At 48.0% G+C, this 27,222-nt stretch overlaps 1 protein-coding gene across 1 annotated transcript in view; it reads right to left on the bottom strand.

Annotated features, from left to right (window-relative positions):
- The window catches only part of LOC138669825 (high mobility group protein HMG-I/HMG-Y-like), a 98,301-nt gene extending 91,980 nt beyond the window's left edge, over positions 1-6,321 (bottom strand). Inside the window, exon 1 of the mRNA XM_069756600.1 lies at positions 5,961-6,321. The gene's annotated coding sequence lies outside the window, so the exon portion shown is untranslated. The remainder of the gene's footprint in view (positions 1-5,960) is intronic.
- Between the last annotated feature and the right edge of the window lie 20,901 nt (positions 6,322-27,222).

The raw sequence follows: 27,222 nt of genomic DNA, 5'->3' as shown, positions 1-27,222 counted from the left end.
GTAGGAGCGTAATCATACTCCTGTTTCACTGAAAGCCGCTGCATCACTGATGTCACTGCGCTGCAAATCAGGTCTCGTTGTGGGACAGATATGGATAGTCTTCGGACAGGTGAGGAATTTTTTTTTTTGTCTTTAAGGGTGGTTTCACACTTGCGGTTTTTGTCTGCAGCGTTTTTTGCACAAAAAAACGCATGCGTTTTTTCCCTATATTTAACATTGAAAATGCATGCGTTTTTTTTGTACGCGTTTGGTCGCGTTTTCAATCGCATGCGTTTTTTTACTGCATGCGTTCATTTTCAAAAATGCAACTTGTATTTTTAAAGGGCGTTTTTTGGACAAATAAAAACGCATGCGTTTTCATGCGTTTTTTTGGGGGCCAAAAAATACATTGGAGTCAATGGAAACGCATGCGTTTTTTTGTGCATGCGTTTGTTTGCGTTAAAAACGCATGCGTTTTTATATTAAAAAAAACAGAAAACACACTGATATGCCACCCCCCACCATAAAGGGATCCTAACCCCAACGGGATCCTAACCTTAACCCTACAGGGATCCTAACCCTAAAGGGATCCTAACCCTACCCCTAACGGAATCCTAACCCTACCCCTAAAGGGATCCTAACCCTACCCCTAACCCTAAAGGGATTAGGGTTGGGGTAGGGTCCCTTTATGGTTAGGGGTAGGGTTAGGATCCCTTTAGGGTTAGGGGTAGGGTTAGGATCCCTTTAGGGTTAGGATCCCTACCCCTACGCTTAACCCTAGCTATTTATGTTTATAGTGTTTTTTTACTTTATTGAGATGATTGGCAGCTGTCACACATTTCTCAGCATGCGTTTAAAAAACGCAAACGCAAGGAAAAACGCATGTAAACGCCGCGTTTTTTACACCACATGCAAAAACGCATGCGTCTAAAAAATGCAGCGTTTGCAAGCGTTTACATGCTTTTTCACCATGCGTTTTTTTTTTTAAAACGCAAGTGTGAAACCAGCCTTACAGAGGACATGGGCATCGGTGTTTTATCTTCTCGTCAGACATAACAGAATAACTGCTTTTTTATTCCTAAAATAAATAGGTAAAATAGGGTGAATTTTATTTCAAATAAAGGACTTGAGTCTTGCTTTTTCTTTATTACAATCTTACTAGGGTTAGTAATAGGGGCGTCTTACAGATGCCTCTCCATTACTAACCTGTGGGCTTGATGTCAGCGGCCATAAACCAGCTGACATCAACCTCACAACTATTACCCCACTTGCCAATGCACCAGGGCAAGTGGGAAGAGCCGGGTAATGAGCCAGAATTGGTGCATCTAAGGCTACGTTCACACTAGCGTTGTGCGCCGCTGCGTCAGCGACGCAACGCACAACGCACGCAAAAACGCGGCAAAACGCACGCAAAAACGCTGCGTTTTGCGACGCATGCGTCGGTTTTTGCCGAAAATCGGACGCAAGAAAAATGCAACTTGTTGCGTTTTCTTGGTCCGACGCTTGCGGCAAAAAAGACGCATGTGTCGCACAACGCAACAAAAAAAAAACGCATGCGTCCCCCATGTTAAGTATAGGGGCGCATGACGCATGCGTCGCCGACGCAAACCCGACGCACATTAGCTTAACGCTAATGTGAACGTAGCCTATTAGATACACCTTTTCTGGCATGGCTGCAAGCTGCTATTTTTAGGCTGGGGAGGGCCAATATCCATGTCCCAGTCCCTGTCTGAGAATACCAGCCCCCTGCTCTCCCTTGGCTAGTTGTCAAAAATATGGCGTGGGGACCCCTCTATTTTGATAACCAGCCATTATAAAGCAGTCAGCTAGGGTTGTAACCCACAGCTGTCAGCTTTACCTGTGCTGTTAACAAAAATAGAGGGGTCCCCACACTTTTTATTGCACAGGTGCCAGCTGATCAATACTCTTACCAGCTTCACCTGCTCTCGCTGCAATCAGTGAGAGCAGGTGTAGGATGATGAGTGTAACACTAACAGCTAGTGGCTTACACACACAGTCACGTGACAGCATGGAAACCGCAGCTCTGACGAGCGTAACGAACTTACCGCCAATTATTGCCGCCAGTTTTTCTTGCAATGTTTTGCATGGGAAACAACTGATATTTGGGCTGCCGAACTCTAAAAGTAACAGAGTTACTGGAGAAGTCAGCGTTCGGGGTCTGATGCCCAGACACTAGGTGTTCGGAAAGAACTCCGAACTTTACTGTTCAGATTCACCCATCACTAGTAATTTTCTGAAAACTTCTTATTCAGCAGTCACTGAGCAGATCCCTTCACATCAGGTATTATATAAATCAGGTGCACAGTGCCATTATAGCAACACCTTTATAGGGCTAAATCCTGCTGACAGGTTCTCAAAGAGAAAACTTGAGGCAGAAAGACCCACAAACAACTGAAGTCAGATGCAGTAAACACCTGGCAAAGCATCATGAAGGGGGAAACCCAGCGTTTGGTGACGTCCGTGGCATCTAGATGTCAGCCAGTCATTAACTGCAAAGGATTCTCTACAAAATATTAAAAATGAACGTTTATAGGAAAGGTAATTTGCCCAATTACTTTAGATCCCCTGAAGAGGGGAGAGTAGAAAAACAGCTGCAATTCCTAAACATTTCACAGGATATTTTTGTTCCATTCCTTTAATTGAACCTGACAGTCTACACTTGAGCAGTGTTTCATTTAAAATAAATGGCATCACAGACTGAGGCCGGTTTCACACGTCTTGATCTTTTTGGTACCAGAAAACCCAGTACCGGAGATATCAGTGTCCTTGTGTGTACTTTGTGTGGCACACGTATGCTGCCCCAGTACCACACGGACGGCCGCCGGGGAAGCAGCCCTACAGTAAGCGCTGTTCCCCTGCATGTGGTGCTGAAGCCGGCTGTCATCCGTTCTCTCCTGCTCGGCCGGCATTCTCCCACGGTCCTGAGGTCACAGTTCATGCCAGCGAGCGAGCACAGACTCAGTGACGTCACCGCTAATTACTGAGCCTGCGTCTCACTCATTCCCCAGTAGATTACAGCCAGGGGCAGTCGCATTAGCACCGCTCCCGGTTGTAAACCGTTTATCCCCCAGACATGGATTACGGCATGGGACTGACTGTACGCCGGACAGGTTTTGTTTTTGTTTTTTTAAACACAGGAGATCGAGGGCTTTGCTTGAATTGGCAGACTAATAAAGATGGCAAAACTCTGTTTATTGTTTTATTTCATTAAAGACTTTATTCTTAATGTGTGGTGTTTTATTAACCCTTAAACTTTAGGATTCGTAACGGAGAGGTGTCTTATTGACATCTCTCCATTACTAGGCTGGCTTAAATGTCACCTTACAATAGTAGCGAAGTGGGAAGAACCGAATTGGGGCATCTAATAGATGCATCATCTCTGGGCACCTGTTTTTAGGCTGGGTGGGGCAGGGCATATCCATGGGCCCTTACAAGCCTGAGAATAGCAGCCAGCATCTGAGTTTTGCCGGGTTGGTTGAAAAACATACGGGGGACCCCACGCCGTTTTTTTCTTTAATTCATTCTCCCCTATTCATGCTGCTCGCTGGCAGAGCAGGAGAGAAGGGATGACAGCCAGCTTCAGCACCACATGCAGGGGAACAGCTCTTAAAGGGACTGTCACCTGAATTTGGAGGGAACAATCTTCAGCCATAGGGGCGGGGTTTTCGGGTGTTTGATTCACCCTTTCCTTACCCGCCGGCTGCAATATTGGATTGAAGTTCATTCTCTGTCCTCCATAGTACACGCCTGCGCAAGGCAAGATTGCCTTGTGCAGGCATGTACTACGGAGGACAAAGAATTAACTTCAATCCAATATTGCAGCCAGCGGGTAAGGAAAGGGTGGATCAAACACCCGAAAACCCCGCCCCTATGGCTGAAGATTGTTCCCTCCAAATTCAGGTGACAGAGTCCCTTTAAGGTACCGTCACATTTAGCGACTTTACAACGATAACGATCCGTGACGTTGCACCGTCCTGGATAGCGATATCGTTGTGTTTGACACGCAGCAGCGATCAGGATCCTGTTGTGACATCGCTGGTCGTTGCTGAAAGTCCAGAACTTTGTTTCGTCGCTGGATCACCCGCTGACATCGCTGAATCGGCGTGTGTGACGCCGATCCAGCGATGTGTTCACTGATAACCAGGGTAAACATCGGGTTACTAAGCGCAGGGCCGCGCTTAGTAACCAGATGTTTACCCTGGTTACCATTGTAAAAGTAAAAAAAAAAAAAAAAACACTATATACTTACATGCCTGTCACGTTCCCCCGGCGTCAGCTTCCCTGCGTCCCCCAGTGTCAGCGCCGGCCAGCCGTAAAGCAGAGCACAGCGGTGACGTCACCGCTCTGCTTTCCGGCCAGCGCTTACTCAGTGCAGGGAAGCTGACGCTGGGGGACGCGACAGGAATGTAAGTATGTAGTGTTTTTTTTTTTACTTTTACAATGGTAACCATCAGGTTACTAAGTGCGGCCCTGCGCTTAGTAACCCGATGTTTACCCTGGTTACCCGGGGACTTCAGCATCGTTGGTCGCTGGAGAGCTGTGTGACAGCTCTCCAGCGACGCTGCAGCGATCGGCATCGTTGTCTATATCGCTGCAGCGTCGCTTAGTGTGACGGTACCTTTACAGTAGAGCCGCTTCCCTGGCAGCCGTCCGTGCACACGGAGGACAGTGTACACTGTTCTCCGTGTGCGGTACATTTTGCAGCCTGTGTGTCAGGGTAAAAACAGACACGTCTGCGTGTTTTACATATATGCTGGCCACCTTAGGGAGAGACCCAAGTTGGGCTAAATGTAGCGGGACGAAAGACCGAAAAGCCCTCTACTTAAAAGGAAATACATAGTGGATGCTTTCCTGAAACGGAAAGTACTTGCAAGCAGCATAATACAAATAGTAGGTTTACCCAGAATCCTTTGCAGTAGGCGGAGCTATGCAAATCATCTCTTTCCACCCCTGTCTAATCCACAGCGCTTGGAACCGCCAAGCGTACACACATTTGTCAAAACAAGCTGACATGTGCATGCATAGACTCATTCATTTGAATGGGTCTACATGTGTCTGACTCCGGTACGTGGTAAAACTGTCACTACACGTATCGGAGACACTGACGTGTGAAACCGGCCTGAACTGGATTTTGAAAGAGCAAGTAGTAGTTTGGGGGAAGGGGAAAAACTCATCTTTTAGGTTTTTCTTTTAACATTTATGGAACCTACGTGCAGAAAATGGGGCCCAATCTAGCGCTTCTGTAAATGGAGACAAATTTGCAGCATAGTACTGACTTCTAGGAGAGCTGAAAGTCGCTGAGCGAGTCACCAGTTTAGGAACTCCCATAGAAGTACATGGACAGAGCATGGCCTCTCCATTCACAGCGCTCTGGGACAGATGGGGAGACTTTAGCACAGATGTGTACATTCCAGAAACGTCTATGGTCGGACAATGAGGCTGGAGAATGGGCGAGATGAGACACATGGCGAAGTAAAGCAGACACGTTCCCCAAAGTCCTAGATAACCCTTCATGGGATTCTTGCCACTATTAGTCCTGGACCTCCAGAAACAGCAGTCTCGCTGCAGTTCTTACAATGGAGAAGAGGCAATAAAGTAGCCGAGGGCACGTGCTCCATCGCATAAACGATAATAATAATAATGTATCTTCCCCATAGGTCTCTGCTCCATCATGGCATTACTACCTGCTGGCCTAGAAGCCCCACACCGGCTACTTGGGCTAACTAGTCACAATCACGCCCCGAGTTTGGGCACCAGCACGCGCTGTGCCCATTCATCTGCCGCGGCACGAGGCTCCACCATGCAGCCAAGCGCCATGCCGCCAATGGTCGGGCTCCCCTCCCCCGATACCACACGCTACAGCGCCCATGTCGCCACATTACTGCCCCCGGTCAGTGCACGGAACCCGGCATCGTCCTGCGCCCCATTATCCCCCACCGCCAGCACAATACAATGCTTACCCTATCTGTGCAGGAAAGGACAATTACCCCTGCCCCTCCCCCGCTCCTATATTTATACTAGCGGAGAAGATTAAAGGCTTGGAGGGCGGGCTTGTGTCCTGCGATGTCATCTGTAGGAGGAAAGGAAGGCGTCGTCTAATCCTCCGCGCCAACCTGCTATTATTATCAGCGGCGGCGGCCGTGTGGGACACGTGACTGACGGCGCCTCCATAGGCCGCACAGCAGGTGACGCGGGAAATCACCTCAGAGCTGCCCCTGACAATGGGACATCCTCCTCCTCCGTCCCATGTGCCCGCGCTGTCGCCCAGCCATGGCCATGTGGTGACGGCCTGCTCCCACAGTCTTATCTTCTCGTGCACGCGATAGCAGAAAAGGCGCACTTGTGGCATGCCTGCTTATGGGGATGCCGGCAAGCAGATGTCAGACGTTTAGCACTGTGTCCTCAGTATAAAGCAGTGCAGACCACCATTAGACTTCATCCAGTAATACAGTAGCCCGCTGTTAGGGCTGGCGGAACACCAAATACTATTACAGAAGAAGTAAGGTGAGGTCGCAGCCCGGAGTCCGCTGTGCAGTGATGGAACATGCTGCCTAGTAATGGCGGCATTACACCTAAGTACACACGGGTTAGGCTACGTTCACATTTGCGTTGTTGGGCGCAGCGTCGTCGACGCAAACAACAACACGTTTTTTGACGTATGCGTTGACATAAACTAGTAATGTTCATGAATTTTGGCGCAGGGAAAACACTACAAGTAGCGTCGTCCGCGCCCTGTCTGGTGCGTCAAATTGACGCATGCGTCGTAAAACGCAATACAACGCATACCGGCACATGTCCATGAGCCCCCCATGTTAAAGATAGGGGCGCATGACGCGTCGATGATGCTGCGCCCAACAACGCAAATGTGAACGTAGCCTTAACGTCATCCAGTGTTAACAAACGCAAACTCTGTTGCTCCACAGAGTCGCAGAGCACAAAAGCAACGCTGAACCCTGTTATGCCAGGTTCACATTGCGTTAGCAGCAGCCCGTTCAGCAGATACACTAACGGGCTGCTGTTACATCGCGCTAGCGCAGATAGAGCATCTGCTAGCTCTATCTGTGCTAGCAGTGATGGACCCGGAAACGCTGCAGCCTGCGTTCCAGGGTCTGTCACTCAATGACGGCACATGGCTAGCGCACGCCCATTGTGGGCGTGCACTAGCGATGCATCCAACATAGAACTTAATGGCGTTCACGGACTACGTTACACCGTGTTATGCCACGGTGTAACGTAGTCCATCTAACGGACTGCCAAAACGAAATGTGAACCCAGCCTAATTCTAACCCTACCTCGAATGAATGACTGAATCTGCCGGCTGATTCTTCCATTTTGGAAGATGGCGGTGCCCATCGGAGAAGACTGACGGACACCGGGACTCGAGAGGTACGAGGGGGGGGGGGGTGGGATCGGAGACCAGGGGCGAACTGAGGACAGGACAGAGGGGAGAGGGCAGCAGAGGACAGGACGGAGGGGAGGAAAGACTGACGGCTGCAGCAGATCGCGGTCTCTATAGAGTTGAAAGGGACTCTGTCACCTGAATTTGGAGGGAACAATTTTCAGCCATAGGGGCGGGGTTTTCGGGTGTTTGATTCACCCTTTCCTTACCCGCTGGCTGCAATATTGGATTGAAGTTCATTCTCGGTCCTCCGTAGTACATGCCTGCACAAGGCAATCTTGCCTTGCGCAGGCGTGTACTATGGAGGACAGAGAATGAACGTCAATCCAATATTTTAATGCATTTTTATAATAACGGTTGGTTGTTTCCTATGGTTATTTTCCTGAATTTAGGTCAGGGGTTCCCCTTTTTTAATCGATTGTTGTCTGTGTTGTTTTTATTTGGTTTTAATATAAATTTTATTTTTTACAGAAGTATCCGTGACGAGAGAGTGTGAATAGAGGATAATATACCAGATTAAGAGAAATGCTAATATACATTTATTTCCGCTTCTAATGGCAAGGACGGTGCTAACCATTTCCGAAACCAGTTATCTGAAGACCAAGCTGAAGAAACGATCGGGAATTAGTGGAGTTTTATTAAGCACACTACCTATATTAATTGGACTTTTTTTGCACAATATTTTATATTTATATATTGTATAAAAAAATGTTTTTATGTCATCTGTATGTTATTTATATATTTAGTTATTGACGCATAGGGGTTTTTTCACTATTTCTGTATATACTAATGGTGGGGGAGATTTATTATGATTCTTTTTCTTTTGTGCACCGTTAAATAATTAATTGATGTTCATAATACTACCATATACACAGGTATATGTAGTTTTATCATTATTATTATTATTATTAATTTTATATTCGGTAGTTTATTGGGCTAATTAATAGGTACACCTTTAGTACTCAAAGATATATTTATTTATACTTCAGGGTTTTTATATAGATTTTTTATATATATCTTTACACTGTTCACTATAAATATGAGATATATATTATTCATTTATTATTTATTAATTATTCATTCTTTATATTTATTATCATCTATTATTCCCAGTATCAATTCTGGATTAATATTTATTTATTTATTAATAAACTTTATATGGCTATTTAGGGCACTTCTTTTTCCTCTCTTGCATGGGTTCACAATGCTAATAACTTTTACTCCACTATTGTCACACCATAGTTGACCCGTTATGGTTTCACCTGCTATTGGTAAGCGCCTTATACACTCTTGCCGGCAGCTGCGGGCTTGATCTTAGCTCTATTCCCCTCCGTGCCCCTCCTAGGTGCGCATGCGCTGGGTCTGATCCCCCATGACTTCCGGGGGTGTCTATTAGGTGAACGCTGTGCGTGTCACTGCGTTCCACCCAGGCATCTCCCGGAAGTCACCTTTTTTCCATCAGGGGAGAACTTGTCCTGACGCATGCGTCGGTACATCGGGAGGGGAGGCGCATCCTATTATGCTCTTTCACGGCACTTATATACAGTGTCGGCACCCCTCTCTGCACACGCCCCCAGAAGAAGCGAGTAGCAAAACGGCGCCCGTCGGGCGGGAGGTGAGGACACCGGACGCAACGTACTCCCGCGGTAAACTCTCCCATACCTCTACCTGCTGCTACTTCTCCTGCTTTACCACCCGGTCCATGATTATGGTTCTTACCACTGTATACTGCCACCTTGTTATTCCCAGCTGCAGCATTTGCACACCGCCAGGTATATCATCAGTACGGCATCTTTATCCCACTTGTGGCCACACAGAGACATTTATTGCTAGCTTGCAGCCCGTCACCTGTTATATTGCCTTATTATTATCATTTTTCTAGCATCTTTTAGCTGCAGATTTGGCACATATAGTTTTTTCGGTATTGTTCCTACATGGCCTGCCAGTGTTATATTCATCATTGACACTTTATATGTATAGTTGGCTACTACAGTTCTGTACCTATAGTCAGGTTGGTGAGACTGAGCTTCCGCTTCTTATATACCTGTTTTTTATCGCTTGCATTTATATTCATATCTACTTCTATTTCTATGCATTAGCATATTTACACTCATGTTTGTCTTTTACTGCAAGGAATCTCACAGTGTATTGGTTGCGTCTGTTATACGATTGGTCCTCCCCTATGGAGGTTTTTTTTTTAGCCCTGTCACTGTTTTGGTCTATTTTAATTATTTTTGTAATAAAGATATAACCTTTTAATTCTACTTTTTGCCTTTTTCACTTTTTGTCCATGGGCTATTATACCATCATGGACGTTGTTGATTAGATTCTATGTGAGTGTTGTTTTTGAGGCACTACTATTTCTCTAGAGACAATCAGGATTAAAATTTCCCACATGTCTACTTTACATCAGCGCAATTTTGGAACCAAAATTTCCGGGTCCGTCACTCAATGACGGCACATCCCTAGTGCACGCCCATTGTGGGCATGCGCTAGCGATGCGTCCGACATTGCTGTCAATGGCGGCCGTAGCTGACTACGTTACACCGCATTTATACTGCGGTATAACGTAGTCCGTCTAACGGACTGCCTAGATGCAGTGTGAACCCGGCCTTAGCTGTTACAGGGCGCAGCAGAGTAGGAGCTAGTGGGATCCCCAGCACTCGCCCCCACTAAACTGGTGGTTGAACCTGCTATGTCACTCTGTGGCTTTTGAGCCCGCACCTGAGGACGCCCGGAGACAAATGCTAGGTTCAAACAGGAATTCCCACCCTACTCTGAAAAAGGAACTGTGCTCTGCCTGTAAGTGCAGACGCAACTGCAAAACCGCTAACTGTAAGCTATAGCACATGGAGTGTGCTGTTGTGAATACTGTGATCGAACTTGTCACGATATGGTATGAAATATCATAAGTAGTTCTCTTGCTAGCCTGCGTGGGCTAAGCCCCCCTTCTTGGAGTGATACTGCAACAGTTGTAGCTGCAAATTCCTGGCTTTCCTTCTCAAAGAGTGTGGGGGTTAGGAGAGCCAAAAGTATTTACGACCGGCATTTCCTGTGTAAGCTCTTGTTCAGCTATAAGTGAAGTAGAAACTTCGAGGATCCATGAGAGATTCTTTGTTTAGTTTTTGGTAGATATTAGGGAACGCAGCTAGGGCGTATAAATAGAATAGGCCGTGTCTATATCCTCTGGATTAGAAATGGAAATAGCTGTGGAGGATATCCACTTAATAAAACGTAACTTTTAATATATGTAAATAAATAAAAAACTCGGATCCTAACCAACACATATATAGACATTAAACAATGTGCTCAAGTGAATCAGTGCTCAAGATAAAAAATTGGAGCGGTCTTACCAATTAGACGGACATAGAGGTACTCCCTCACGCTTCTGTCAGGGGAGTGGTATCAAAAATAAGCATTGGACTGGAGGGTAGGGGAAAGATGTGTCACTGCTATCTTCCCTGTAAAACCCCCCTAAGAGCTCCTGCCCTGACAAGGACAGGCCCCAAATAAGTCCTACTATGGACACCCACCAACCAACGAAAATGCAAAATAAATGCAATGTCTCTATATCTTCCAACGCGTTTCAACTCCAATGAGGGAGAATCATCAGGGGAGTTGTATTCAATGCGATGCAAAAACCAGTGGGTCTGTTCAAATAGTCCAAGAAAAAGGTTCAGTCACATGGAATCCATATAGGTCCATGAAAATCCGTGTCCTCAAGGGATCCGCAGTGGCAAGGAGTCCCAATACACAGTCCCCAGGTATCGGCTGTGTCCGCAACTTGGAGAAAGTCCCTTCACACTGGCCAAAATGCTCCCCCTATATAGCCCCCAAAAACCAAAACAGCTGTATAAAATTGTACCTTAATTATAAGTTCGGCGTTGTATACCAGGTTCTCTCATCGCGTGGTGGAATAGCTCCGGGCGCCATAGCGCTTGTCACCGGAAGTGCCGGCGCCATTTCGAAAACGTCATATCCGTCCACCATATTGGTGGAACGCAGCGCTTGTCGCCGGAAGTGCCGGCGCCATTTTGAAAACGTCATATCCGTCCACTATATTGGTGGAACACAGCGCTCCCATCAGCCGGTTTTCTCCTCATATGGCGGAACAGTTTCGGCTACTGTCGCGCCTATGACCGGAAGTATCGGCGCCATTATGAGAGCGTCAGATCCGGTCACCATGTTAGTGAAGCCCGGTATTCCCAAAAATGGAGGCTGGGTGGGATAACTGCGGCAATGTAAGCCTTGTTTCCAAAAAGCGTCGCCTCTACCTACCATGCAAATGGCGTCCAGTGTTCCCACATGTTAATAGTGCATTTATTTTGCATTTTCGTTGGTTGGTGGGTGTCCATAGTAGGACTTATTTGGGCCTGTCCTTGTCAGGGCAGGAGCTCTTAGGGGGGTTTTACAGGGAAGATAGCAGTGACACATCTTTCCCCTACCCTCCAGTCCAATGCTTATTTTTGATACCACTCCCCTGACAGAAGCGTGAGGGAGTACCTCTATGTCCGTCTAATTGGTAAGACCGCTCCAATTTTTTATCTTGAGCACTGATTCGCTTGAGCACATTGTTTAATGTCTATATATGTGTTGGTTAGGATCCGAGTTTTTTATTTATTTATATATATTAAAAGTTACGTTTTATTAAGTGGATATCCTCCACAGCTATTTCCATTTTGTTAGATATTAGGCAAATGATTTAAGCTAGACATATGAAAATATATATTCTTATTCTCACTCGGTGTACCTACCCATTCCCCGAAACACGGGCTTCTAACTCCGTCTGGTAAAGAAGTAGGGTTTTCTCTGTAAATAGGTATCCCAGATAGGACATATTTGATCTCATTAGAATGCTCACGTTAATCCGAGATGAATGATGGATTTGTTAGGACTATAAGATGTTTTGTAGCAGAATTATAGAAATTAGATATAGGTTAGGGTAAAATCAGTAAACTGAAGAGGTAGGAGGGACGAGGTGATCCAACCCCTTTCTGGGATGTTACAGGCTTAAGCTATAACTGTCTGCACACATCCCCAGCTTCCTTCTTGTCCTATTTTCCTGGAAGAGCTGAGTACATCCCATGAGTTGGGACGTATGGAAAACTGCCCTAGCCTGGTTGCCTGTCATGCTTTGAACATGTGAGTGTTGCTTTTTCTCATTTATTCCCTTTATGTTATAATTACCCTTGTACATATTTGCAATTGTCTCATTTATAACATCTTTATAAAATATTTTTGATAAAGCACTGCCTAATTTTTTATGGGATATAATATTATATGTTAGTTCATTCTCCATGCTCTAAACGCACCCTGTCTCTGGAAGAGAATTACGCTACTGTGTTGGGTTAGCTTCGGACCCGTTTAATCGAAGCTGGTGGCAGCATACATTTTGTACTGGGTAGTTGGGTGGCGTTATAGCGACTGCGGCGTTGATAATTATTGATCCTGCCTAAGTGGGAGTAGTTTATCGCGTCGCTGCAGCGTGCCCAATAGCCAGTACATAGCAGGCAGCCTTTCTGGCGACTAATTACTCTAGGTGCAGTACCGAATCTGACCTGAGAGTAAGGGGGCGCCAGAGAGCTGCAAGTGTTAAGGGGAACTGTAAGCGGGATATACATAAATCCCTGCAGTTTGTGGTATATTGAAAGCAGTGGGATACCTAGAATAAGCCCCTGCGGTAAACTAAGAGGTCAATAGCCTTGTGTGTGGTTTTTCATCACATCGTGGAGTGGAGGGATAACTAAGATAAGCCCCCCTGCACATGTGATAGCCGTCTGTTGGCCTAAAGTCACCTCAATCCGTGACGTAGGGGTGACGGTCACGGTGTGAATCCTGACCAATTGGTGACAGCGGTCAGGGGAATCGTGACAATTGGTGGCAAGGCGGTGGGATATCTTAGAACATTAGTGATTTGGTTTGAGTAATCATTCCTCTCACTAAAAACTTGCAGAAAGTTCTTGCGAGGACTCTGCGCAAATAAGTTAGGAGAACGAACTCAGTGTTTTATTAGTCTTGAGACAATTGTGTAAGGGTAATTATCCCCTCCCTTTCTCTTCGTTTTTCTATCCTATCTTTTATTTGGCAACCATGGTTGTGCGGGGAGAAGCCTTCTATGAGCAGCAGACGAGAGACACCCTTGTTGCCTTATGCAAGTCACAGCACATTGACTTTGCGGGCAAAAACAAAGCCCAACTGGTCGCAGTTCTGGTGCAATGGGAAGCCGACTGTTGTGAATTCTGTGGCAGAGCTCCCTCCTGTGGTCACAAGTGGTACTTCGGCTGATTCTCTCTATGAGCTTCCGTTGGTGGAGGAAAGTGGTACTGCGGCTTCTGAGTTTCCTTCCTCAGGTGATGTGGTGAAGTCGTTAGGTGCTGCTCTATTTAACTCCACCTAGTGCTTTGATCCTGGCCTCCAGTCAATGTTCTACTTTTGGACTTGCTTCCTCCTGGATCGTTCCTGTGGCCTGCTGCTCTGCATAGCTAAGTTGCTCTTGTGTTATTTTTGTTTGCTGTTTTTTCTGTCCAGCTTGTTTATTTGTTTTTCTTGCTTGCTGGAAGCTCTGGGACGCAGAGGGTGTACCTCCGTGCCGTTAGTCGGTACGGAGGGTCTTTTTGCCCCCTTTGCGTGGTTGTTTGTAGGGTTTTGTGTTGACCGCAAAGTTACCTTTCCTATCCTCGCTCTGTTCAAGGAGTCGGGCCTCACTTTGCTAAATCTATTTAATCTCTACGTTTGTCTTTTCATCTTAACTCACAGTCATTATATGTGGGGGGCTGCCTTTTCCTTTGGGGTATTTCTCTGAGGCAAGGTAGGCTTATTTTCTATCTGCAGGCTAGCTAGTTTCTCAGGCTGTGCCGAGTTGCATAGGGAGCGTTAGGCGCAATCCACGGCTGCCTCTAGTGTTGTTGGAGAGGATTAGGGATTGCGGTCAGCAGAGTTCCCACGTCTCAGAGCTCGTTCTATGTTTTTGGGTTATTGTCAGGTCACTGTATGTGCTCTGACTTCTATGTCCATTGTGGTACTGAATTACCTCATCATAACAGTACTGGAGGCCCAAAGTACTAATGATTCTCAATAGAGGGAAAAAAGAAGTTCTGAGACCATTTTTTTTTTCTCTGCACTGTGTTTTGCCTTTTTTTTCCCCTAGACATTTGGGTGGTTCAGGACACAGGTGTAGCGATGGACATTAAAGGTCTGTCTTCATGTGTGGATCAGCTCACAGCAAGAGTACAAAATATTCAAGACTTTGTGGTTCAGAATTCTATGTTAGAACCAAAAATTCCTATTCCTGATTTGTTTTTCGGAACTAGAACTAAATTTCTGAGTTTCAAAAATAATTGTAAACTATTTCTGGCTTTGAAACCTCGCTCTTCTGGTGACCCAGTTCAACAAGTCAGGATCATTATTTCTTTTTTACTTGGCGACCCTCAGGATTGGGCATTTTCTCTTGCGCCAGGAGATCCTGCACTATGTAATATTGATGCATTTTTCCTGGCGCTCGGATTGCTGTACGATGAACCTAATTCAGTGGATCAGGCAGAAAAAAATTTACTGACTCTGTGTCAGGGTCAGGATGAGATAGAGGTATATTGTCAGAAATTTAGAAAATGGTCCGTGCTCACTCAATGGAATGAAGGCGCGCTCGCAGCTATTTTCAGAAAGGGTCTCTCTGAAGCCCTTAAGGATGTCATGGTGGGATTTCCTATGCCTGCTGGTCTGAGTGAGTCTATGTCTTTGGCCATTCAGATCGGCCGACGCTTGCGTGAGCGTAAATCTGTGCACCATTTGGCGGTATTATCTGAGCATAAACCTGAGCCTATGCAGTGCGATAGGACTTTGACCAGAGTTGAACGGAAAGAACACAGACGTCAGAATGGGCTGTGTTTCTACTGTGGTGATTCCACTCATGCTATCTCTGATTGTCCTAAGCGCATTAAGCGGTTGGCTAGGTCTGCCACCATTGGTACGGTACAGTCAAAATTTCTTTTGTCCGTTACCTTGATCTGCTCTTTGTCATCTTATTCTGTCATGGCATTTGTGGATTCAGGCGCTGCCCTGAATTTGATGGACTTGGAGTATGCTAGGCGTTGTGGGTTTTTCTTGGAGCCCTTGCAGTGTCCTATTCCATTGAGAGGAATTGATGCTATGCCTTTGGCCAAGAATAAGCCTCAGTATTGGACCCAGCTGACCATGTGCATGGCTCCTGCACATCAGGAGGTTATTCGCTTTCTGGTGTTGCATAATCTGCATGATGTGGTCGTGTTGGGGTTGCCATGGCTACAAGTCCATAATCCAGTATTAGATTGGAAATCCATGTCTGTGTCCAGCTGGGGTTGTCAGGGGGTACATGCTAATGTCCCATTTCTGTCTATTTCGTCATCCACCCCTTCTGAGGTCCCAGAATTCTTGTCTGATTACCGGGATGTATTTGATGAGCCCAAGTCCGATACCCTACCTCCGCATAGGGATTGTGATTGTGCTATCGATTTGATTCCTGGTAGTAAATTCCCAAAAGGTCGACTGTTTAATTTATCTGTGCCTGAGCACGCCGCTATGCGGAGTTACGTGAAAGAGTCCTTGGAGAAGGGGCATATTTGCCCGTCATCGTCGCCATTGGGAGCAGGGTTCTTTTTTGTGGCCAAGAAGGATGGTTCGCTGAGACCTTGTATAGATTACCGTCTTCTAAATAAGATCACGGTTAAATTTCAGTACCCCTTGCCGCTGTTATCTGATTTGTTTGCTCGGATTAAGGGGGCTAGTTGGTTCACCAAGATAGATCTTCGTGGTGCATATAATCTTGTGCGTATTAAGCGAGGCGATGAATGGAAAACTGCATTTAATACGCCCGAGGGCCATTTTGAGTACCTAGTAATGCCATTCGGACTTGCCAATGCTCCATCAGTGTTTCAGTCCTTTATGCATGACATCTTTTGAGAGTACCTGGATAAATTCCTGATTGTATACTTGGATGATATTTTGGTCTTCTCGGATGATTAGGAGTCTCATGTGAAGCAGGTCAGAACGGTGTTTCAGGTCCTGCATACTAATTATTTGTTTGTGAAGGGATCAAAGTGTCTCTTTGGTGTTCAGAAGGTTTCATTTTTGGGGTTCATTTTTTCCCCTTCTACTATCGAGATGGACCCTGTTAAGGTCCAGGCCATCCATGATTGGACTCAGCCGACATCTCTGAAAAGTCTGCAAAAGTTCCTGGGCTTTGCTAATTTTTATCGTCGCTTCATCTGCAATTTTTCTAGTATTGTTAAACCATTGACCGATTTGACCAAGAATGGTGCTGATGTGGTCAATTGGTCTTCTGCTGCTGTGGAAGCTTTTCAAGAGTTGAAGCGTCGTTTTTCTTCTGCCCCTGTGTTGTGTCAGCCAGATGTTTCGCTTCCGTTCCAGGTTGAGGTTGATGCTTCTGAGATTGGAGCGGGGGCTGTTTTGTCGCAGAGAAGTTCTGATTGCTCGGTGATGAAACTATGCGCCTTCTTTTCCAGGAAGTTTTCGCCTGCTGAGCGAAATTATGATGTTGGCAATCGAGAGTTACTGGCCATGAAGTGGGCATTCGAGGAGTGGCGTCATTGGCTTAAGGGAGCTAAGCATCGCGTGGTGGTCTTGACTGATCATAAGAACTTGACTTATCTCGAGTCTGCCAAGCAGTTGAATCCTAGACAGGCTCGTTGGTCGCTGTTTTTCGCCCGTTTTGACTTTGTGATTTCGTACCTTCCGGGCTCTAAAAATGTGAAGGCGGATGCCCTGTCTAGGAGTTTTGTGCCCGACTCTCCGGGTTTGTCTGAGCCGGCGGGTATTCTCAAAGAGGGAGTAATTGTGTCTGCCATCTCCCCTGATTTGCGGCGGGTGCTGCAAAAATTTCAGGCTAATAAACCTGATCGTTGCCCAGCGGAGAAACTGTTTGTCCCTGATAGGTGGACGAATAAAGTTATCTCTGAGGTTCATTGTTCGGTGTTGGCTGGTCATCCTGGAATCTTTGGTACCAGAGAGTTAGTGGCTAGATCCTTTTGGTGGCCATCTCTGTCGCGGGATGTGCGTTCTTTTGTGCAGTCCTGTGGGATTTGTGCTCGGGCTAAGCCCTGCTGTTCTCGTGCCAGTGGATTGCTTTTACCCTTGTCGGTCCCGAAGAGGCCTTGGACACATATCTCTATGGATTTTATTTCAGATCTTCCCGTCTCTCAAAAAATGTCAGTCATTTGGGTAGTTTGTGATCGCTAATCTAAGATGGTCCATTTGATACCCTTGTCTAAATTAGCTTCCTCCTCTGATTTGGTGCCATTGTTCTTCCAGCATGTGGTTCGTTTACATGGCATTCCAGAGAATATAGTTTCTGACAGAGGTTCCCAGTTTGTTTCGAGGTTTTGGCGAGCCTTTTGTGCAAGGATGGGCATTGACTTGTCTTTTTCCTCGGCTTTCCATTCTTAGACTAGTGGCCAGACCGAACAAACCAATCAGACCTTGGAAACATATCTGAGATGCTTTGTTTCTGCCGATCAGGATGACTGGGTGTCCTTTTTGCCTTTGGCTGAGTTCGCCCTTAATAATCGGGCCAGCTCGGCTACCTTGGTTTCGCCGTTTTTCTGCAACTCTGGGTTCCATCCTCGTTTCTCTTCAGGGCAGGTTGAGTCTTCGGACTGTCCTGGTGTGGATACTGTGGTGGACAGGTTGCAGCAGATTTGGACTCATGTAGTGGACAATTTGACCTTGTCCCAGGAGAAGGCTCAACGTTTTGCTAATCGCAGACGCTGTGTGGGTCCCCGACTTCGTGTTGGGGATTTGGTTTGGTTGTCTTCTCGTCATATTCCTATGAAGGTTTCCTCTCCTAAGTTTAAACCTTGTTTCATTGGTCCGTATAGGATTTCTGAGGTTCTTAATCCTGTGTCTTTTCGTTTGACCCTTCCAGATTCCTTTTCCATCCATAACGTATTCCATAGGTCATTGTTGCGGAGATACGTGGCAGCACCTATGGTTCCATCTGTTGATCCTCCTGCCCCGGTTTTCGTGAAGGGGGAGTTGGAGTATATTGTGGAGAAGATTTTGGATTCTCGTGTTTCAAGACGGAAACTCCAGTATCTGTTTAAGTGGAAGGGTTATGCTCAGGAAGATAATTCCTGGGTCTTTGCCTCTGATGTCCATGCTCCCGATCTTGTTCGTGCCTTTCATATGGCTCATCCTGGTCGTCCTGGGGGCTCTGGTGAGGGTTCGGTGACCCCTCCTCAAGGGGGGGGTACTGTTGTGAATTCTGTGGCAGAGCTCCCTCCTGTGGTCACAAGTGGTACTTCGGCTGATTCTCTCTATGAGCTTCCGTTGGTGGAGGAAAGTGGTACTGCGGCTTCTGAGTTTCCTTCCTCAGGTGATGTGGTGAAGTCGTTAGGTGCTGCTCTATTTAACTCCACCTAGTGCTTTGATCCTGGCCTCCAGTCAATGTTCTAGTTTTGGACTTGCTTCCTCCTGGATCGTTCCTGTGGCCTGCTGCTCTGCATAGCTAAGTTGCTCTTGTGTTATTTTTGTTTGCTGTTTTTTCTGTCCAGCTTGTTTATTTGTTTTTCTTGCTTGCTGGAAGCTCTGGGACGCAGAGGGTGTACCTCCGTGCCGTTAGTCGGTACGGAGGGTCTTTTTGCCCCCTTTGCGTGGTTGTTTGTAGGGTTTTGTGTTGACCGCAAAGTTACCTTTCCTATCCTCGCTCTGTTCAGGGAGTCGGGCCTCACTCTGCTAAATCTATTTAATCTCTACGTTTGTCTTTTCATCTTAACTCACAGTCGTTATATGTGGGGGCTGCCTTTTCCTTTGGGGTATTTCTCTGAGGCAAGGTAGGCTTATTTTCTATCTTCAGGCTAGTTAGTTTCTTAGGCTGTGCCGAGTTGCATAGGGAGCGTTAGGCGCAATCCACGGCTGCCTCTAGTGTTGTTGGAGAGGATTAGGGATTGCGGTCAGCAGAGTTCCCACGTCTCAGAGCTCGTTCTATGTTTTTGGGTTATTGTCAAGTCACTGTATGTGCTCTGACTTCTATGTCCATTGTGGTACTGAATTACCTCCTCATAACAGCCGACCAAGCCAGGTCACAGAGCCCAGAGGCCGCAGAAGCCAGCACCAGCGAACATGGTGCTGCAGCAGAGGTCCAACCACTGAATGCTGGCCCTGTTAGCAATCCGGGCGAATTGGACCCCCACCTGCAGGCGGCCTTGCAAGAACTCCCCACTGATGACCATGAGGGATGCCTACGGCTGATTCAGCAGTATCGGCAGGAAGCCCGAGCCGAACGAGAGGCCCAGCGAGAGGCTGAGAGAGCCAAGCACCAAGCCCAGCGAGAAAATGAACTGGAGATGCTCCGGCAGGGGGGGATGCCCTCCACCGCCCAGAGACGTGAGCCCAGCAGCGCTCAGATACCTAAGCCCCAGCCCGATCACTTTCCTGTTATGGAGAAGGACGGAGACTTGGACACTTTTCTGCGGGCCTTTGAGAAAGCCTGCAGACAGTACCGGCTGCCTACAGATGAATGGGCCCGATACCTGACACCAGGGCTGATGTTATGAAAGGTAATTCAGTACCACAATGGACATAGAGGTCAGCGCACATACAGTGACCTGGCAATAACCCAAAAAAACAAGAACGAGCTCTGAGACGTGGGAACTCTGTTGACCGCAATCCCTAATCCTCTCAAACCACACTAAAGGCAGCCGTGGATTGTGCCTAACGCTCCCTATGCAACTCGGCACGGCCTGAGAAACTAGCTAGCCTGAAGATAGAAAATAAGCCTACCTTGCCTCAGAGAAATACCCCAAAGGAAAAGGCAGCCCCCACATATAATGACTGTGAGTTAAGATGAAAAGACAAACGTAGAGATGAAATAGATTTAGCAAAGTGAGGCCCAACTTTCTGAACAGAGCGAGGATAGGAAAGGTAACTTTGCGGTCAACACAAAACCCTACAAAAACCACGCAAAGGGGGCAAAAAGACCCTCTGTACCGAACTAACGGCACGGAGGTACACCCTCTGCGTCCCAGAGCTTCCAGCAAGCAGTAAAAAACAAATTGACAAGCTGGACAGAAAAAACAGCAAACAAATAGCAAAGAGGAACTTAGCTATGCAGAGCAGCAGGCCACAGGAACGATCCAGGAGGAAACAGGTCCAATACTAGAACATTGACTGGAAGCCAGGATCAAAGCACTAGGTGGAGTTAAATAGAGCAGCACCTAACGACTTCACCACATCACCTGAGGAAGGAAACTCAGAAGCCGCAGTACCACTTTCCTCCACCAACGGAAGCTCACAGAGAGAACCAGCCGAAGTACCACTTGTGACCACAGGAGGGAGCTCTGCCACAGAATTCACAACAGGCTGAGAGGTAAAGCTCTGGAGGCGTTTGCTGCCCTCCCTCAAGAACAAGATGGTGACTATGAGGCCATCAAGCAGGCTCTGATAGCCAAGTACCAGCTTACACCCGAGGGGTACCGTAGAAAGTTCCGGACCCTCCAACGTGGCCCACACGACAGTTACAGTGATGTGGTGCATGGACTGGGGACCCACTTTGACCAGTGGACCCAAGGACTGTCAGTGACCACCTTTGCACAGCTGCGAGACCTGATGATCAAAGACCAGTTCTTTCATCTTTGCCCAGCTGAGGTGCGAAAGTTCGTGATGGGCAGAGAACCCAAAGACGTGACGCAAGCAGCGCAGATTGCCGATGCCTATGAGGCCAACCGTAGATCGGAAGTGCGGAAGCCAGTCACCACCAGCTGGAGAGGGGGTAAGCCTGCAACCAACGCCAGTACCCCTGCCAGCCAGCACACCAGAGGTCCTGTCCCCGTAGCCAACAGCACCAGACCTACCACCGAACCTCGCAAGTGTTTCACCTGCCATCAGACTGGTCATATCAGTCCCTCCTGCCCAACCAAGCAGAAGAACCCCCCAGCCAAGGCCCCAGGGCCTAATGCAGCAGTTCTTTTGGTGGGTGGTGTGGTTGGGAGGGTGTGTGACAACGTACAGCACGTCACTGTGGGAGGCCATGTTGCTACAGGCCTCAAGGACACCGGGGCTGAACGAACCCTCATCCGACCCGAACTGGCGGCCCCTGAAGAAATCATTCCGGGGAAAACCCTAACTGTCACTGGGATTGGGGGCATCAGCTGTCCCTTACCGATGGCCCGGGTTTTTATTGATTGGGGTGCCGGGAGCGGGGTGAAGGAAGTGGGGCTGTCTGATAATTTGCCCACTGATGTTTTGTTGGGGACTGATTTGGGGAGGTTGGTTGCCCACTACGTCACTGATACCCCTCCCCAATCTACTAATAAGGGTAACGTTAACCCTGATGATGATGATGATGGGAGATCGCATGTGTTACCTGAACTTGCTTTATCTTGTAATGATGCATCTATTAACCATTTTTTTCCTAGGATTGATGGTGAAAATGTTGTACCTGTGCCAGCTGAACCTGATAATGATTTTTCTGTGAAGTTTAATGTGTCCATAGGTACAGGCGTGCCCAGCCACGTCGCTCTGCGGAGTGAGACGGCTGAGGAACCCCTAACAGGGGCAAGTGTTGGTGCTACAGGAAATGGGGAGATGCATGGGAACCGTGAGGAAGGTGATGCCAAGAAAGTGACCAGTGCCACCGAGGAAGGTAACTGGCCCATAAGTAGCACTGCCCCTGGAGTGTTTGGGGTGGATGGGGAGGTAGAGCCCATAGCAGCGCCGGCTGATGGGTCTGTAGAAACCCCCGGGGAGACAGCCTACGTAGCTGCTGTCACCCGCAGTCAGAGTGCCCGGAACGCAGATAACTGTCTGCCTTCCGGACCCTCCTCAGTCATCACTGTGACTGAACCAGAGGTGGACCCAGAGCAGGTCCAAGAGGGTTCCCGTGGGGAAGGGACCCTGACGTCGCTTCTGGCTTCCCCTAGCCAGAAGTTTCAGGCCGCTCTGCACACAGATGCGAGCCTAGAGAGTTTGAGACAACTTGCCCGGACGCACTTCTCCGAGACTGATAAGGAGAAGGTGTTCTGGGAACAAGGAAGGTTGTACCGGGAGACAGTACCCGGAGAATCACAAAAGGAGTGGTTGAGGGAAAGACAGCTGGTCGTCCCGCAGCAATTCCGGGGTGAGTTGTTGCGGATTGCCCATGAGATCCCGCTAGCTGGACACTTGGGGATCAGCAAAACTAAGCCCGGCTGTCTCAACACTTCTATTGCCCTAAGATGGGGACAGATGTGTCAAACTACTGCCGCTCCTGTATCACTTGTCAAAGAGTGGGGAAGGCGGGGCCTGCTCTTAAAGCTCCCCTGATCCCTTTGCCAGTGATAGAGGAGCCTTTCCAGAGGATCGCGGTGGACATTGTGGGCCTGCTGGCCGTCCCCAGCAGCTCTGGAAAGCAATACATCCTTACTGTGGTAGACTATGCTACCCGGTACCCAGAGGCAGTAGCTCTGTCGTCAACTAGGGCAGATAAGGTGGCGGATGCCCTGTTGGCCATCTTTTCACGTGTAGGGTTTCCCAGGGAAATGCTTACTGATCAAGGGACCCAATTTATGTCTCGCCTAATGGAGGCTCTCTGTAAGAGAATGCAGGTGAAGCACCTGGTATCGAGTGCGTATCACCCACAGACCAATGGCTTGTGTGAACGCTTCAATGGTACCCTCAAACAGATGCTACGCATGCTGGTTGAGACTCAAGAGCGCGACTGGGAGCGGTACCTCCCACACCTGCTGTTCGCTTACCGAGAGGTTCCGCAGGCCTCAACAGGGTTCTCCCCCTTCGAGCTCCTGTACGGCAGGCGAGTCCGGGGACCCCTGGGGTTGGTAAGAGAATCCTGGGAAGAGGAGCCGAACCCTTCTGAAGTGTCCATAGAGGAGTATGTCATGCGCTTCCGTGACAAGATGCAGACCTTGACGCAGTTGGTGCATGACAACATGACGCAGGCTCAGGCTGATCAGAAGCACTGGTACGACCAGAACGCCCGGGAGCGGACCTACCACGTGGGTCAAAAGGTGTGGGTGCTGGTCCCCGTACCAACGGATAAGCTTCAGGCAGCCTAGGAGGGCCGGTACGTCGTCCACCAACAGCTCAACCCGGTCACGTACGTGGTCACGCTTGACCACGCTCGGGGTAGGCGAAAGGCCTTTCACGTCAACATGATGAAGGCTCATCACGAACGTGAACCTTTCGTCCTACCGGTCTGCAGCTTGCCCGAAGACGGTGAGGAAGACACCCTCCTGGACATGCTGGCCCAAGCCAAGGCCAATGGGTCCATTGAGGACGTGGAGGTAAGCGCCTCGTTAACTGAATCCCAGCAGTTGCAGTTGCAAACCACACTGGAACCCTTCCGGGTCGTGTTCTCCAACCGACCTGGGAGGACTCAGTTAGCAGTCCACGAGGTGGACACCGGGAATCACGCCCCACTACGACGAACACCCTATCGAATCTCTGACCAGGTGCAGCAGACTATGCGCCAAGAGATCGATGAGATGTTACAGCTGGGGGTGATTCGACGGTCAAAGAGCGCGTGGGCATCACCTGTAGTTCTCGTGCCAAAGAAGGACCGGACCACCCGGTTCTGCGTGGACTACAGGGGGCTCAACGCCATCACAGCCTCGGATGCGCTCCCAATGCCGCGCATCGAGGAGCTGCTTGAGAAGTTAGCTGGCGCAAATTACCTAACAATAATGGATCTGAGTCGAGGATACTGGCAGATTCCCCTGAGCCCCGAGGCGCAGGAGAAGTCCGCCTTTATCACACCCTTTGGACTGTACGAGTCCACGGTCATGCCCTTCGGCATGAAGAATGCCCCTGCCACTTTCCAGCGGATGGTCAACCTCCTGCTTCAGGGAGTGGAGAAGTACGCCGTGGCGTACTTGGATGACATTGCCATCTTCAGTCTCTCCTGGGAGGAACACCTGCAGCATCTCGAGGAGGTGCTCCAGCGAATTCACCAAGCAGGACTGACTATCAAGCTGGGAAAGTGCCAGATGGGCATGAGGGAGGTTCACTACCTGAGGCACCGGGTAGGCGGGAACACCCTGAAGCCAGAGCCTGACAAAGTGGGAGTGATCGTGAACTGGCCCACTCCTGTGACCAAGAAACAGGTGATGTCCTTCTTGGGCACTGCAGGGTACTATAGGCACTTCGTACAGCACTATAGTAGCCTGGCAAAACCTTTGACGGACCTCACCAGGAAGAGGCTACCCCACATCGTCAACTGGACCGATGACTGTGAGGGGGCTTTCAAGGCGTTGAAAACCGCACTGTGCAACGCCCCTGTGTTGAAAGCAGTCGACAGCAGTCGACCGTACTTGGTGCAGACCGACGCCAGCGAGTTTAGCCTTGGTGCTGTGCTCAGCCAGGTTGACTCGGAGGACCAAGAGTACCCCGTGTTATACCTGAGCCGGAAGCTTTTGCCGAGGGAAGTGGCCTACTCCACCATCGAGAAGGAGTGCCTGGCCATAGTCTGGGCCCTGCAGCGCTTGCAGCCCTACTTGTACGGTCGCACCTTCACTGTGGTGACCGACCACGACCCTCTGCGCTGGCTAAACACCATGTGTGGAACCAACGGCAGGTTGCTACGCTGGAGCCTTGCCCTTCAGCAGTTTGACTTCACCATTGAACACAAAATGGGCAAAGAGCATGGGAATGCAGATGGACTCTCCCGCCAGGGTGAACCTACTGAGGTGCCCATGGAGGCATACCGTGGGGTACTGCCTCCCTAGCGCACACCAAAAGGGAGAGGTGTCACGATATGGTATGAAATATCATAAGTAGTTCTCTTGCTAGCCTGCGTGGGCTAAGCCCCCCTTCTTGGAGTGATACTGCAACAGTTGTAGCTGCAAATTCCTGGCTTTTCCTTCTCAAAGATTGTGTGGGGGTTAGGAGAGCCAAAAGTATTTACGACCGGCATTTCCTGTGTAAGCTCTTGTTCAGCTATAAGTGAAGTAGAAACTTCGAGGATCCATGAGAGATTCTTTGTTTAGTTTTTGTTAGATATTAGGCAAACGATTTAAGCTAGACATACGAAAATATATATTCTTATTCTCACTCGGTGTACCTACCTATTCCCCGAAACACGGGCTTCTAACTCCGTCTGGTAAAGAAGTAGGGTTTTCTCTGTAAATAGGTATCCCAGATAGGACATATTTGATCTCATTAGAATGCTCACGTTAATCCGAGATGAATGATGGATTTGTTAGGACTATGAGATGTTTTGTAGCAGAATTATAGAAATTAGATATAGGTTAGGGTAAAATCAGTAAACTGAAGAGGTAGGAGGGACGAGGTGATCCAACCCCTTTCTGGGATGTTACAGGCTTAAGCTATAACTGTCTGCACACATCCCCAGCTTCCTTCTTGTCCTATTTTCCTGGAAGAGCTGAGTACATCCCATGAGTTGGGACGTATGGAAAACTGCCCTAGCCTGGTTGCCTGTCATGCTTTGAACATGTAAGTGTTGCTTTTTCTCATTTATTCCCTTTATGTTATAATTACCCTTGTACATATTTGCAATTGTCTCATTTATAACATCTTTATAAAATATTTTTGATAAAGCACTGCCTAATTTTTTATGGGATATAATATTATATGTTAGTTCATTCTCCATGCTCTAAACGCACCCTGTCTCTGGAAGAGAATTACGCTACTGTGTTGGGTTAGCTTCGGACCCGTTTAATCGAAGCTGGTGGCAGCATACATTTTGTACTGGGTAGTTGGGTGGCGTTATAGCGACTGCGGCGTTGATAATTATTGATCCTGCCTAAGTGGGAGTAGTTTATCGCGTCGCTGCAGCGTGCCCAATAGCCAGTACATAGCAGGCAGCCTTTCTGGCGACTAATTACCCTAGGTGCAGTACCGAATCTGACCTGAGAGTAAGGGGGGCGCCAGAGAGCTGCAAGTGTTAAGGGGAACTGTAAGCGGGATATACATAAATCCCTGCAGTTTGTGGTATATTGAAAGCAGTGGGAAACCTAGAATAAGCCCCTGCTGTAAACTAAGAGGTCAATAGCCTTGTGTGTGGTTTTTCATCACATCGTGGAGTGGAGGGATAACTAAGATAAGCCCCCCTGCACATGTGATAGCCGTCTGTTGGCCTAAAGTCACCTCAATCCATGACGTAGGGGTGATGGTCACGGTGTGAATCCTGACCAATTGGTGACAGCGGTCAGGGGAATCGTGACAGAACTCCCTCCTGTGGTCATGAATGGTGCTTCGGCGAGTTCTGTCCATGGACTCCCTCTGGTGGCTGTGAGTGGAGCTGCTGCTTCTGAGGTTCCTTCCACAGGTAACGTAGTTTATTCTTTGGCTGGCTGCTCTATTTAACTCCACTCAGATCGTTTCTCCATGCCAGCTGTCAATGTTCTTGTACTGGTTCAGTTGCTCTTGGATCTTTCTGGTGACCTGTCTTCTCCAGCAGAAGCTAAGTCCCTGCTAGTTTTTTGTGCTGACTGCAAAGATACCTTTCCTATCCTCAGTCTGTTTAGTAAGTCTGGCCTCCCTTTGCTGAAACCTGTTTCATTTCTGTGTTTGTGACTTTCATCTTAACTCACAGTCAATATATGTGGGGGCTGCCTTTTCCTTTGGGGAATTTCTCTGAGGCAAGGTAGGCTTTATTTTCTATCTTTAGGGCTAGTTAGCTCTTAGGCTGTGAAGAGGCGTCTAGGCAGTGTTAGGTACGCTCCACGGCTATTTCTTCTTTTTTTTTATCAGATAGATTTTTATTATCCGCAAAGAATAAACAATCAGAATATTTTTCATGACAATGTTTCATTAAACATTTACAGATAACTTTTTCCCCCCCGACCCAGAGCCCCCCACCCCGCCCAACCCCAGAGACC

This window comes from Ranitomeya imitator, chromosome 3 (assembly GCF_032444005.1).
Source record: "Ranitomeya imitator isolate aRanImi1 chromosome 3, aRanImi1.pri, whole genome shotgun sequence".
Taxonomy (NCBI): domain Eukaryota; kingdom Metazoa; phylum Chordata; class Amphibia; order Anura; family Dendrobatidae; genus Ranitomeya; species Ranitomeya imitator.
This window is presented reverse-complemented; position numbering and strand designations above follow the sequence as displayed.